Source organism: Atta colombica, unplaced genomic scaffold (genome assembly GCF_001594045.1).
Source record: "Atta colombica isolate Treedump-2 unplaced genomic scaffold, Acol1.0 scaffold275, whole genome shotgun sequence".
Classification (NCBI taxonomy): Eukaryota; Metazoa; Arthropoda; class Insecta; order Hymenoptera; family Formicidae; genus Atta; species Atta colombica.
Window position 1 is genome coordinate 498,107 of NW_017259376.1, and position 13,889 is coordinate 511,995.

At 39.7% G+C, this 13,889-nt stretch overlaps 1 protein-coding gene across 1 annotated transcript in view; it reads right to left on the reverse strand.

Moving 5' to 3' along the window:
- Positions 1–3: 3 nt before the first annotated feature.
- The window catches only part of LOC108689742 (POU domain protein CF1A), a 42,074-nt gene continuing 28,188 nt past the window's right edge, over positions 4–13,889 (reverse strand). Inside the window, exon 2 of the mRNA XM_018196661.1 lies at positions 4–49. The gene's annotated coding sequence lies outside the window, so the exon portion shown is untranslated. The remainder of the gene's footprint in view (positions 50–13,889) is intronic.

A 13,889-nucleotide genomic window follows, 5' to 3' on the forward strand; every position in this document is an offset into this window, starting at 1 on the left:
GGATCCGAAAATGGGTCCGCGGGACGATCGGCAATCCGAGGGCAGGAAACTGCAATTTCGCAAAGTAGAGCCTTAGGTTGGGATTCGTTTTTATTCCGAGGTCAAACTTCGCGGTCCACTTGTGTCGAGGAAGGGAACTGGACCCCTCTCGGTTCTGTTCCCCCCTCACGCCCTCTTAAATCCCGTCGGTCGGCCTACGGCAGCTCGGGCTCCGGCAAGCTCTAATTAGATTTTAAGTGAGAAATTGAGCCTGCCGGCAATTTTAAGGAAGCCGAACACACCGCCCTGATTAATATCATTATGTGCGTTCGCTTGTTACACCGTAGGGCCCACGAGATGGAATCCGCGGATATACAGGCGGATACAAAACTCTTTTGTGATTCAGCGTAGCTTATTGCTCGATCGGCGAATGTTTTTCGAAAAAAATATCCATTTCTTCCATTTAAATTATTCTTTTAACATTTTATCATCCAGAAAAAAATGTTAAATTTTAATAAATATTTATTAGAATAGTACTTTAACTAAATATTTACTAAATGTAAATATATATTTATTTGATACGAGGACCATTAATTTGATTTGACTAACATTTTTTTTTAGTAAATCAAAGATATATTTGTATATTATAAGTACATGTTAAGTTAGTACTATTCAAACGAATGTTTATTAAAATATAGTATATCTTTCTCATTGTGATAAATTGTTATAATAAATTATCTTGTGCCCTACATACAATAGATACGATAAAGGATCAAAACCGAAAAATATATAATAAATCTGCACAGTGAAAAACGTTAATAAATCACTTGTCGTTCTGGTTGCAACGCGACCAAATAAATAATTCTTGGAGCGTGCTATATTAAAATATGCAACGACTCTCGCGCGATCGAAAGATAGTCAGTGGTTCCTTGTCCAGGTGCCCAAAGGATGAAAGGCGGAAGAGAAGAAGCGTCGAAGAAAGGTTCGCCGAGGGAATAGCAACGGAGAAAAGGGAGGAAGATATGCCATTACAAACGATTATTTTCGGATAATCGTGCGCGGTGCCATGAAAGGAACAACTTGTAATTATCATTGTTGTAGATGCATCGGACGGTATCTCTTTTTTTTTCTTTCTTTTATTTCGATTCCTTCTTCTCTGCCCAGAGGCAACGCTAATTTTTGCGTTTTAAGAAAACAAGGCCCGTTGTCCACGATCACCTTGCCGCGTGTTCTCCGACACGCAAATCGTGCGTATCGATACGTAAATTTCGGTACATGCATTGAAAGTATCCGATAAAATACAATCAGAAATAAGGTAATTTAAACAATCATTATCACACATACACACATCATAAATAATCGAAAAATAACTCTGAAGTTACTGAAAGATTAACAAAATTATTGAATATGAAATTATATTTTTTATTAAATAAATCTCAAACAAGTGACAATTTATCTCTTTCTCCGCGCTAATAAAAATCATGAATGCAAATCGCGATTTGACCCGAGAAGCGACGATTTCTCATCGAAACAAAATGTACAAATGCGATGTTAAATATGCGTAACATTATTGCGGGCATTATTGCTACACGTTAGCTTTAATGACCGTCAGCTGACTCGGTGCTACCAATATATGCCGTAATAGATTTTCTATATATATATATATATATATTATCTAACAGCTTAAACGGCACATATAATTAGGATTATATTAATTGTATTATTATCAAGTATAATCGCATGGGCAATGAATTAGAAGAAGCTGGCCTGAGACAGTCACAGTTGTCGTTTTTATAATGAAATAGTGAGTCTGTAATATTAGCACTATTCAGCGGTGGAATATTTTTACATAAATCTTCATCTTCAACATAATCGACGTGTGCGGTTGTACAGCAGCCCTGTTACTGTTGAATGCCGATGATGCTGTCGTTAGCGCAGGATGATCAAAATCATTAGTCTCGGCAAAGAGCCATCATTAGCACAGCATTAAACGGTTATTAAGGCGTGCGCACGGAAAAATGTGATCTGGCGGGGCGAATAAATTAGACAAGCCGGCACGTTTACTATTAATCACCGGCCATTCGATGCAGCGTAGTGCTTCGTTTTATATCGATTTCTGATTCAGTGCTTTGTTTACTCGTCGTTTTGATAGCCAACGCAAGTTTAATCACACCGAAGTGTCGTGGCCAACACGCCATTTGTGATTGGAGTCGCATAAATAAATGGATGCAATCTCCGTTTGTTACTGCTCGCTAATTAAGCCTCGACATTCGTGAGATCTCTCATTGACGTCTGCGCAATATTGACCGCGCAAATTTTATCGAACACCTTGATGCAAATCATATTAAAATGTTAATAATTTAAATTCTTAGAATATTTTAGATGAAGTCTTGTTCGAAATTTCGAATCTTACAAATTCGAGTGAATCATCCCGATCATAGGTCAAAATTAATTTTTTCAAAAGAAATTCGTCACGGTGATTACGTAAACGCCATTACGGAAGCAACATGTGTGCGTCCGGTTTTATTTCGTAAAAGAGTGGCATAATGAATGTGCAGTGGCGCGGTCGAGTAGACTTTACCCTCTTCGAAACCGATGCGACGCGAGCGGTGATCATCGCTATTCATCAGCTGCGCTCTTTTACCACCGGTGACATGCCGTGGCTAATGACACCTCTAAAGCGCCAGACAACGACGATAATCCCGACGTTCCACTCCACGGGCACCCTTCTATGTGCACGATTTTCCAAAATCTCGTGCGAGCGTCACGCGTATCACCTGTCGTCCACGCGCGCTAACGCGGCGGACACGCAACATACAAAAAAATGTGTTAGCATGCAGGTAGCATAATTCTCAATGACTTAGTGAAATTTGACCTACAACTCGATCCTTTCTACAGAAACATGCGCCGAGTTTTTTCAATTATTCCCTGAATAACTTCTTAGACTACCAACAACAATTAAGTGTATATATCTTCTTCTGCTTTTATCTATATACTTTTTGACAAAATTATTTTGTCAAAAACGAAATCCTTTAGGCTAATGACATATAGAAAAATGTGAGCAATACAAACGTAAGCAGTAAGCAAATCAACATTTTTTTTATGTGCTGCTGCTAAACAGCAATAATATTATAATTATCGCTTTACCTTCTCAATCATAATTGATCGATTCGCTTACTGCTTTCATTTTCGTTTTATTGCTTATGTTTTTCTCTGTCACTATAGCTTCAATAAAATTATGAGTTTGAAACTAAATTGTCTTTTATTGTCTTTGTCAAAATTTGAATGCGTCGGTTTGTAATCTCTCTTTTTCTCCCATTTTTTGCACTTTAATTTCGAGTACGAGATCTCGTGCAGATTATAAGGTAAATAAAGTTGTTAACGCACAAAGCAGAGAATTAAAGTTATAGTCCCTCGAAATTAATGCGAACCAGCAGTTATAAAGTATTACATGTATGAAAGATTTATTACGTAGGAATAATTATATAATTCAACGCGTTCAATGGCACATAAATTTTGCGTGACTTGCTGCGTGATCGCACGAAAAAAATTAGGTGTGCATAATTCCCTTATGTTATTTGGTACTAAGTAATTCATGTAGTACTGAACATGTTAATTAACATGACGTATCAAGATTTAAAAGAATAAATAAGCAACTAGAAGTCCTGAATTTAATCACTGCGTAGTTAAATAATAAATAAACGGCAGGCATAAACATCGCGTATCAAGTAGTTCGCTCCTCGAATGCGAGTAAAAAATGAACCAGGAGGTTCCCATTTAGCTGACTTAATTAATGACCGAATCCATCATCGGGACGTTCCCACAATGAGGCAGAAGACCGCTTGCCACCCTGCGAAGTAAAGTCTGCATGCAACCCTTTTTCTCAACGACCACCTCTTTTCACGCGTATTACTAAGTAGACAAAACCGCGACGCAACTGGCTGACCAGTTTACCTCTCCAGAAAATCTCTGCCGTTGTCATCTATAACGGTCATTCAGGACCGTTTCAGGATGCTGAACTCGATTCCTAAACTGGATTTCGACAACTCCTCGACGAAACATTTTGAAACGAGGATAAAGAGCGAATCTTAGTTAACGTGAGATCACGACGAAGTCTTCCTTCGGCGGAAAGTTCGAGAGTTATCGACTTATAAACTATTCTAATCATAAATTAATTCTAATCTAAATTATTAATATTATTTAATAATTAATAATTTAGTGCAAGCTTAAGGAACATCAAAAGCCAAAATATGATATCAAATCCTAATCATACTTCCCCGATTAATCACACTCTCTGGCACGTATTCATTTGGGAAGTCTCAAATTAGCTCAGTCCGCACGGATCGAGATAGAAGTCTAGTGTATCAATGTCGCGAAATCGTTGCCTTTAGTATCAAGTCATCAGGAGCGCGTGCAAGCGGCTGCCGCCCTCGTCCGATGATAAATGATATGTTGAAATCTAGCACGGCTGAAACCGTCCAGCAGCGATGCGGCGTGAAACTTCTCGGCGAACGCAAGAGAAGAGGAAAAAAAGTCAACAGAGAAAGAGAAAGAGAGAGAGAGAGAGAGAGAGAGAGAGAGAAAGAGAAAAAGAGAGAGAGGGAGAGAAGTCTGAGAGAGCGACGAGTGCCTGTCCTAAAGTTCTGTGTCGTGACCGGTAACCGGTAGTGACCAGTAAGAGAATCCCAGAAAGCCGAGAGCCAGGCTTGCAGACTCCCGAAGGCTAGAACTCCTAGGGAATCCAAACAAAACCGGTCCAGTCAGATCCGGAGCACTCACTGGCCAGTCCGGACTGCCGGCTATCCTCTACCTGATCTTCCTTCTTCTCTTCTTTCTCCTTCTCTTTCTCTTTTTGTCCATCTTTCTCTTTCTTTCTCCGAACAGCCTCGTTCTTTCGAACACTTGAGTCTATCCAATGCTCCTAAAAGCGTGGCGTAGCGAACAAAGCGGAGAAGTACCCGAACACGCTCCGCCGCCTGTCGAAAATCGATATTTCATGTAATTATTCGCACGGTGCGCGGGGGAAATCCGACGCAGCCTCTCCATCGTCGTCGTCGCTACTCTCTCGAGGTCGGAAGAGCGAGGCGGATTCTCATTGTCGTGTAACCACCATTACGTAACGGAAAAACATTCGCAGAGAGAAAGAAAGACAGAGAGGGAGAGAGGCAGACAATCTTTGCAGTTTCAAAATACCAACGGTATGACGGATGCGAACTAACTCGCGGCTCTTCCTTTCACTCCGTCATCGTTGTTGGCGATATATTTTTCGCGCGCTCGCTCGCGACGTCTCCACTTACGTCTTGCGCTTTTTTCTGAGCACGCGATAAATTCCACGATGAGTTTCATGAATCTCCTAGGTGAGTCAATAAAATTATCGCGCAGATATCCGTTTTAACTTAGATCCTTCTTTTCGTAAAGATACGTATCATATATGTTATTCGATAAACACGTTATTTCCCCGTTCTAAGAAAATCAACATCTTTCACACGATGTATACATCGTACTCGTTATCTAAAGAAAATCATATTGTCCTTCGATGTGAGGCCTGGATTTCGAACTTCGAAAAATTCCGCCATATTGTACCTCCGTCAGCACAATCAGACCGCTGACGTCCGGTAACGTGACAGTCCAGTATAACCGATCGACGACGAAGGCTCCCGCGAGCGAGGACGCGAGTGGTATGTAGTAACAACGTATAACGCCGAGATAGTATCTCGATGTGAAGAAAAAAATCGAGCGTTGCGGACGTCGATGACGTGATTAGGATGGAACGTCGTACATCGTCGTCGTTAGCTCACGCCCGTGACGAATTACCCCGTGGACTAAGCTGAGAACGACAATTCGCCCTGTCTCTCCCTCTCTCTTTCTTTCTTTTCTAAGGCTCTTTCGAAGGCTCTACCGAGGAGATGACAATGACTACCGATATATAAAGGCGATCCGCGTGATTTCCAGAAGACGTCCATTATGATCGATCCTGCGAGATCAATCTGTCACTATTAGATTCCAAAGTGGAAAAGTCCCACACGTTGCTGCGAAAAGTTGGGGAGCACCTTTTCGACTTTGCTTCGTCAGTAGCGACAAGATATCATATTATCGATAATTATCTTAATTTTTTAAGAATATTCCAATTTGATGGATTATCATAATGATTTCGTGTAGATTTAAAAATAGCAATGTGCATCGTGGAACACAATGTGGAATATTACAGCAGACTGTGCGCAGTTCTAAAGCTTCGACGAACTTGCGTAGGTAGTCGGCGATCTGTGTGCTCAATACATTCCCGAGGACTACGATATTAACTCAAGTTCGCGTAAATTAGAGGGGAACGAGGCGAGAAACGTAACTGCAAAGCTCCATATCTCGAGATTGCAACGAGGCCGGATTCTCACAGGAAATAGTCGAGATGATCATCGAATGGAGAAGGCAAAAATCGGAATTGCTTAACGAAGAGTATAAAGACATCGACGAATGACGATAAAGTGAAACGAACCAACGTGCTTCACGAGCTATTAAGTCTGCGAAGTTATCCACACCGGTTCCGCACGTTTTACCTTGACTTTTTAATCTTTAATCGGTCGATCGGCTATATCTCGCGCCCTCGCGGACTCGCATCTGGAAACCTTACACCGAATTGTTTTCTCTTGCATTTGTAAGAATGGCAGATGTTTTTCACTATAAAACAGAAGACAAGAGCGCAATATACTCCCTTTGATCTCCGTCGAGCGGGTTGTTACAAATGCAATTTACAATAACGATCTCTCTACTAGATATCGCGATGTTATCGTCTATTGTTATTGCGAGATAAATGCATATAATATACGACTTTTATTAATGCAATTTCCGATTCTTATTATATTGTTTTAGATTATATAAATTTTTTCACAACTTAGCAAGAGATTTATCGTTTCGTCGGCTTCTTTATCGGGACGATTTCTCTGTATAACACAAACATCCACGTAAGAATAAAAATAGCAGGTTGAAATTCAGAATAGAATTCCATTTGTGCTACGATAATGAATTATGTTTCAAAAGGTCAGAACACTGATGAAATGGTCGACAACGCACGTACTTCTTTAGAAAAAATGAAAATTTTGTACGATCCCGATTCGGTCACATCCTTTGAGAAAATTATGAACAAAATATATATCGAAAGGTATGGGAGAGCAACAGTTTTGACTTCGTTTTGAACCTTCTAGACAAACTACCAGGTCTCGACGATAGACATTTCTTACCTCTCGAGTTCTTAAGTCTAACGCAGTATCCGAAAAAGATCGTGCCAATAGTCGCCGTTGTAGGATTATAAGCCTTCTTTGCTCTGCCATCCGTCCCTAGATGCCTTCATCTCACCAGGTTGCATTACCTTTTCTTAGACTTCACAACCACGACTGTGCGGTAGGCACGTACGCGATACCTTTAAGCGAAAGTTCGCCTGCGTGGTAAGAAATACCCTTTACATGCTCTTCGATAGTGGCTCTCTCGCTTCCTCTCTCATGTTGAATGAAGGACCAGAAGAATGGATGCTACCTTTGAACCTTGCTAGAATTCTGCGCTTGTTCACATCAAGAGATCGAAGGTTTTTAGAGAAAGAGAGAGAAAGAGAGAGAGAGAGAGAACCGCGAGAAGCTGTCTATCGTGAAATAAGATGCTGGTAACTCTTTAACGCGCCATTGTAGCGTCCATTATTATTCAGATTCACCATGTTTGGACTCCATATTTTATCGTACGCGCGACATCTAAAGCCATCAAGTTATCAGGCATTCGATAGCAATTTGTATTACAAAAAATAGTAAATCTTTTGGCGATCAGACAATTTTTAAGGATTTTGGCTGCACCTTCTGTAAAAATCTGACCGAAGAATAACGAAAGGAGACAATTATGCTTTTCTATCGAAAATGTTTTCCTAATACAATACAATTAAAAAAGAAAAAAACATTAGGAAATGTTTTCGAAGAAAATAATCGTTTACGAACCGTATTGGGTTTTCGACATCTTAACGAGGCATAATTAAATGGCGGAAGATACGAAGCGACTATCGATGCCAGTGAACATAGCCACTGACACGATAATTACCGCTGTTACGTCCTACCGAACGTCGTATTTAACGGTTAAACGCCGTTCGCCTACTAATCGCGCGAGGAAAAGCCCTATTGATCGATCGCATTCGATGCACCCTACGTTACGTCGCGTCTGTGTAGGTTTTTTTATTGCTATTACAATTTCCCGTGGAATCTCTTGTAACGGTAACTCGTATTCACAACTCGTTATGGTTATTGTTATGGTTACACGTTAGCCGATATTAGAATCAATATTCAGAGGGCAACAGCAATTTATATCTATTGGCACCAGGCTTTTAATTCACTCGGAACTGCAATCGCCAAGACAATTGTTTGCTCGATAAAATCGTGCGTATGTTACAGAAAATGTATATTTTATTCACATATCATTTATGTTATAAGATATATTTATATAAAATATTATTTCTAAATTCTTTCGTAACGAGACAAAGACTTTACTTCAAAACAATTATCTCTAATAAACTACTTTGTCAAGATCAGCCATATTACCCATCGTCTTCTTTATTCTTTCTCATAAAGAAATCCTAGTCCGTCACGCACAAAATGTGCTTACCTGCCAGCCATGTAATCCTGTAAGCACCCTTTAATACGCTCCGCAGGATCCATTGTCGCATGATCTTAACTTCTACGGATTATAAACTATTTTTATCTGGTATTAGTGTTTTGCGCTCGCTATTTTGTCTACTTCTCTTGTGAACCCTGCTGCGCGTGCGAACATTTTTATTCCATAAATCCGATGAAATACCAATTGTACCATCGCCGCCGAGGTACAATACAAACATCGACGGGAAAGAAATTTCCCCACGGTCGACAATTAAAATGTTGGCTTCATTTCTGACTGTTTAATAAATAAAAATTTTAACAACTTACTTTCATAATTGTTGCGTATTTTATATGTCACGAATAATTTTGCGATTAATATTTATAATACCTTAAAGTTTGTGAACATTTCGTTTGAGTATTCGCTATCGTTTGAACAACATTTTATAAACGACTGATCGCGTGTCGAGACGCAAGTAGGAACGTTATGAACGACCGTAAGAATTTTTTTGGCAATAAATATCCTTCGGTATGAGCTTTATCACGACATGTACCAGCAAAAAAAATGAATATTGCGAGCGCGTACATCCCTTTTGCCTTGGACCGTGCCTGGGCGATGCATGGATAAAGCTGAATCCATAATTCCTCTTTCTCTTTTCCCTCTTGCACGTACCATCCGTAATTAATGAACACCGTCTAGAATAGGGAGAATTATTGCACGCTTACGGGCGCAGAGTTCTTCTTTTATGGAAAGACCAAGATCGAAATCGTGCCCACGGATACAAGCAAATTTATGCTCGTTCTCGTAATACGGAAAAAGGAATGAATTAATCGAAGTCGCGTGATCGGCTACTGTGATAATTGAATAGCACGTTATTTACTGACACCGAAATTCGCGGTCATTGCGAAATTACATGGTATAGTCGCTCAAATCTTAAATCTAGCGTTGAAGTTCTATGATTAAGATAAGATTATTACCGTGGATTATTTTATTGAAAAATAATAACTGTTTTAAAGTACAATTTTAATCGCAAAAACTAAATCTCGTCTCTTTAGTTCCTTTTTTAATGTTGTATGTATAATATAAGAGACCATATATTTTGATGTTGGCAATTTACATTTTGATGTTGAATTTAATCTTTATCATTATAGCTTCCGAAGTATATTTATTTAGTGCGAGTCAACGATTTCCTGCGAAAAACATTTATCAACATTTATCACATTTATCAAATTTAAATTCGTCTATTTATGATGTATATTTTAATAAGTGTCATTTCACAACAAACAAGTTGTGCAACAATCATTACAAAATTGTGTCAAAAAGCAACATTTTTTAACTTCGAAGTAGAATGTTTTTCCGGTGGAACACTAAGCGTGGACAGCTGCATCATGGATCCCCTTAAACGGCAGACCCTACAGCATGGATAAAACTACGACGACGTGTGCCATCGAGAGCGCGGAAATGCACGCGGACAAAAACTATGGATTGCACACAATGGCCACATTGTGACGGTGTGCATCCACAAAAGGTGTCGATCGAAGCGAGAACAGCCAGCGCGGTTCTGTGCCAAAAATCGGCTTGGAAAAGCCTGGCAAAACGTGCTCCATCATTTCACGTTGAAACGACGTAATAAAGGGACACCCGGTAGCCACATCATGCTCAATGACACATTGGCTTTCCTCTCCTTAACAGTTACATTTATATAACAATACGTATCTTTGTCACTGTTTAGAAAAAAAAGAAGAATAAACCGGTTTCCATCCTTTAATTGAGTATTGCATAATCGAATTGATAAGATCGTCCGTTTTATCACACATCACGGTAGAATGTAACCAATCAAGGTAACGGGAGGAAAAAGAGGAGTAATGGATAAATAACGAGAAGCGTGTTAAAAAGCTGACTAGTTAATTGCAACGATAATAATCTCGGGCGCTTTTTGAAAATTATAGAGGTTAACAGCGAGCATATATTAAACGATGTCGTGAATTAATTTCTATTTAATCATATACTCTTTCTTATAATAAGCACGACATACGTTCAGAAGCAAGGGGGAAAATAATTTGCGGAAATAAGCGGCATGCCGGCGCCTAATCAGGAAAATCTACTACGTCCTTTAGTTCTATAGAAGGAAATGTCGCTATACTCTCGCAATTACATTTCATGGAATATATTTCCGAGCTCACACATGGTGTGATATCGCGATGATACTGTTTTGTAGTTATACCTTTATGATTCTATCTCGCAAGACCGTATAGACAGAAAAACTGCATATTACGTGTTTAATTTTGCAAATGTCATATTAATCGCATTAATACAACACATCAATAATAATGAAAGATAATTTTTTTGCGGAATGACAAAAATCTAACGTGTTACGATTATTTGTTATTAAATGAAAATTGCATTAATTATGCACATTATAAAGTAAAGCTGCCTAGTAATCGATTTTTTTTTTGCGCAACGCAAATGACGAAACAACGACAAGAACTAACCTCGATAACATAAATTCTGAAGCAACGATTGGAAAATCACCGGCGTGAAACTACTGCGCTAGACCGCAGTCGATTAATCTAAGGACGCGACTACACCGCTTGCAACTTTATCGCCGATGTTGTGACTCAGACGATCTTCGTCGCACGCTATTGCACGAGTCACGAATCCGCGATGAGTCTAAGTGGACGATCCTTGGTCACGGAAGATCGCCCAGGGAAACCGCGAGAGATCGAGGAAGATATCTCAAACTTGTTTTACACGAGAGTGTCGAGAGTGCTACGATTGACGATTGTGACGTTACGTCTTTAGTCAGAGAATTGCAAATAATGAATAATAAAAGACTAATATCCGACAATTTTGCTTTCTAAAAATGTAATTGCAGACAATAAAATTATATAATTACCAGACAATTATCAGTAGTAAAAGGATAATGGATAAACAAGAGTTCCTTGTTAACTGTCCAAGTACACTCGAGAATCAGCAATATGCACTTAGAAAAATTCTCGATGGCGCCATGGCTCGACGCGCGAGTCCCATTCTGCCTCCCCTTATTTATAACGCAAACAAAGGTGATACGCTGCACGCCGGGGATGCGCTCCCTTTCTTCCTATGTTTCGCTAGTCGAGAGTGAGATAAAGAAAGCTTCTCACCTACCATATTGTTACCGCCGCTAATGCTACCGGACAACAATGCGGCCGCATCCACATTGCACGCGTCCAACCGCTAATTCCTCACGTTTTCTCTCACCCCTCCTGCTGCGATACATCACAGCTTCCACACCCTACATATCTACCCTCGAACGAGATCTGACTATACCATCCTGGAATTGGATTTCAGGAGACCGCTCTGTGAGTTTTTGCGAACTATTCTCTCCATCTGCCCGGCACACTCCCGCGTCTCACGTTTTCGCAAAATAAGGTCCGTACACGTAAAAAATATGGAAAAAGAACATTTTTTAAGTATCTTGAAGATACTGTGGATTTTTGTTAGATTTTACTTAAATTAATTTCTCTTATGAGCCAAAAATTATAATCGAGTACTTTAAACGTAGAATTTCTCATGGAGTTTCTGTGTGATGTTGATTGCTCTTTTGAAAGTACGAACATCGGGAAATAATATCGTTAATAAAAAATGAAATGTGAAGCAACGAAAAGCAAAACATTCAGAAAGTGTGGAACATGCATGAAAGGCCGATGCGCTCACGAAAGCTTCTATCGATGCGATGGAAATGCAAATCTTACGGCAAATTCTCTTGAGGATGGGTGCGCGCACACAAGAAAGAGAGAGCTAGCAAGTGTAAGAAATTGAGTTCCGGCAAGAGGAACTTGAGCACTCCCTGGTAGTTTTCTTGTAACGCAAGGTCGCTGTTTCTTCTGGTTATACACGGAGAGATAAAGATAGCATAAAAGGTAAAATTGTAAAGTATTTTTAGAAAATTGAAATAAAATATATACGTTATACATGCGTTTTGTAAATAAAATTATAGATATATTATGTAAAGCACTAATATGCTCATAATTAATTATTCCTTATGCACTTTAATTCAATAACATATACTATTAAATCGATACTGCTTGGAAATAATAGTTTTGCTAAAATATCTAAAAATTTTGCTAGATACAAATCTGAAAATAAATTTTATTAAATCACTAAAACAGAGCAATAGGTGCTTGCTGATTGCAAGAAACATAACTTTTTGTAGTGTTGCTCATTATACTTGAGAGTCCTACAAAATAATTTTAATAATCCAACAAAATTATTTACAGATATTTACATTTAACTAAATTTTTAGATACTTCAGCAAAATCATTCTTTCCATGTAGTAAAATAAAAACGTGTAGAAACAAAAATAAATCCTTGTTATGCATACATTAAAGATAAGAGTACTCGCGGTTTTCGATTACTCTCGTAGAGAGAAACGAAGATCGAAGATCGAAAAAGAGGAACAGAAAAAGAGAATGCTCCGTTTTTTTCCGCCAGGTAAATATTTCGTCGCTATCGCGGTTTAGACGATTTAATGGACGGCCATTAAATTTGTCAGCAGGTTCCGCGCTCAGAATTCGTGCTCGATTCCCCCCGGAGGTCGGTGGTCACCCCCCGCAGCCGAGCGGTATAGCAGAGCAGGTCCGTTTATCGCGCCACCCGGTACATTCGGTAGCCGGGTATGCCGATAGTGTACCTGCATCCGAGTGCTCGGAGGCCCTCTCTATCTCTATCTCTCCCCTGTTGGAAATTTGCATGGCATTTACATCCGATTGCGGCACAACGCAGGCTGAAAGCGGCGAGCATGGTCGTGGCCGTGGTGGGACCCGGAGATGGGAAGTGGAAGGGCGAAGGGCGAAGGATGAAGGGAACCGAGGGGGTTGACCGGTCCCCTCCTCAGAGGATCAGGGACGCGTAGGTGCACTTACGTCGGAATTAGACATTATTTTAGCCACTTAACTCCGACGCGTGCACCGGCTACGTTTCAGCGACTCCTTCCGTCCAATGAGCTGCGTTTCGCGCCCGACTAAGTGCTATTTACGAGACAGACGAGCCAAAGAGGGACCAAGGGGAGCCATGTCCCGTCGTTTGACTGAGAAAATGATCGTTTGCTCAGCAAACGATCCTGATTTCTATCCGATGGATATTTTTATGTATGAATGGCACGTGTGAAATTATAGATAATGTAAATTATATCTTCTGTATTTTGCAGAATTATAAAATATATTAAAAAATAGAAAATAAGATTTTTGTGTGTGTGTGTGTGTGTGTGTGTGTGTGTGTGTGTGTGTGTGTGTGTGTGTGTGTGTGTGTGTGTG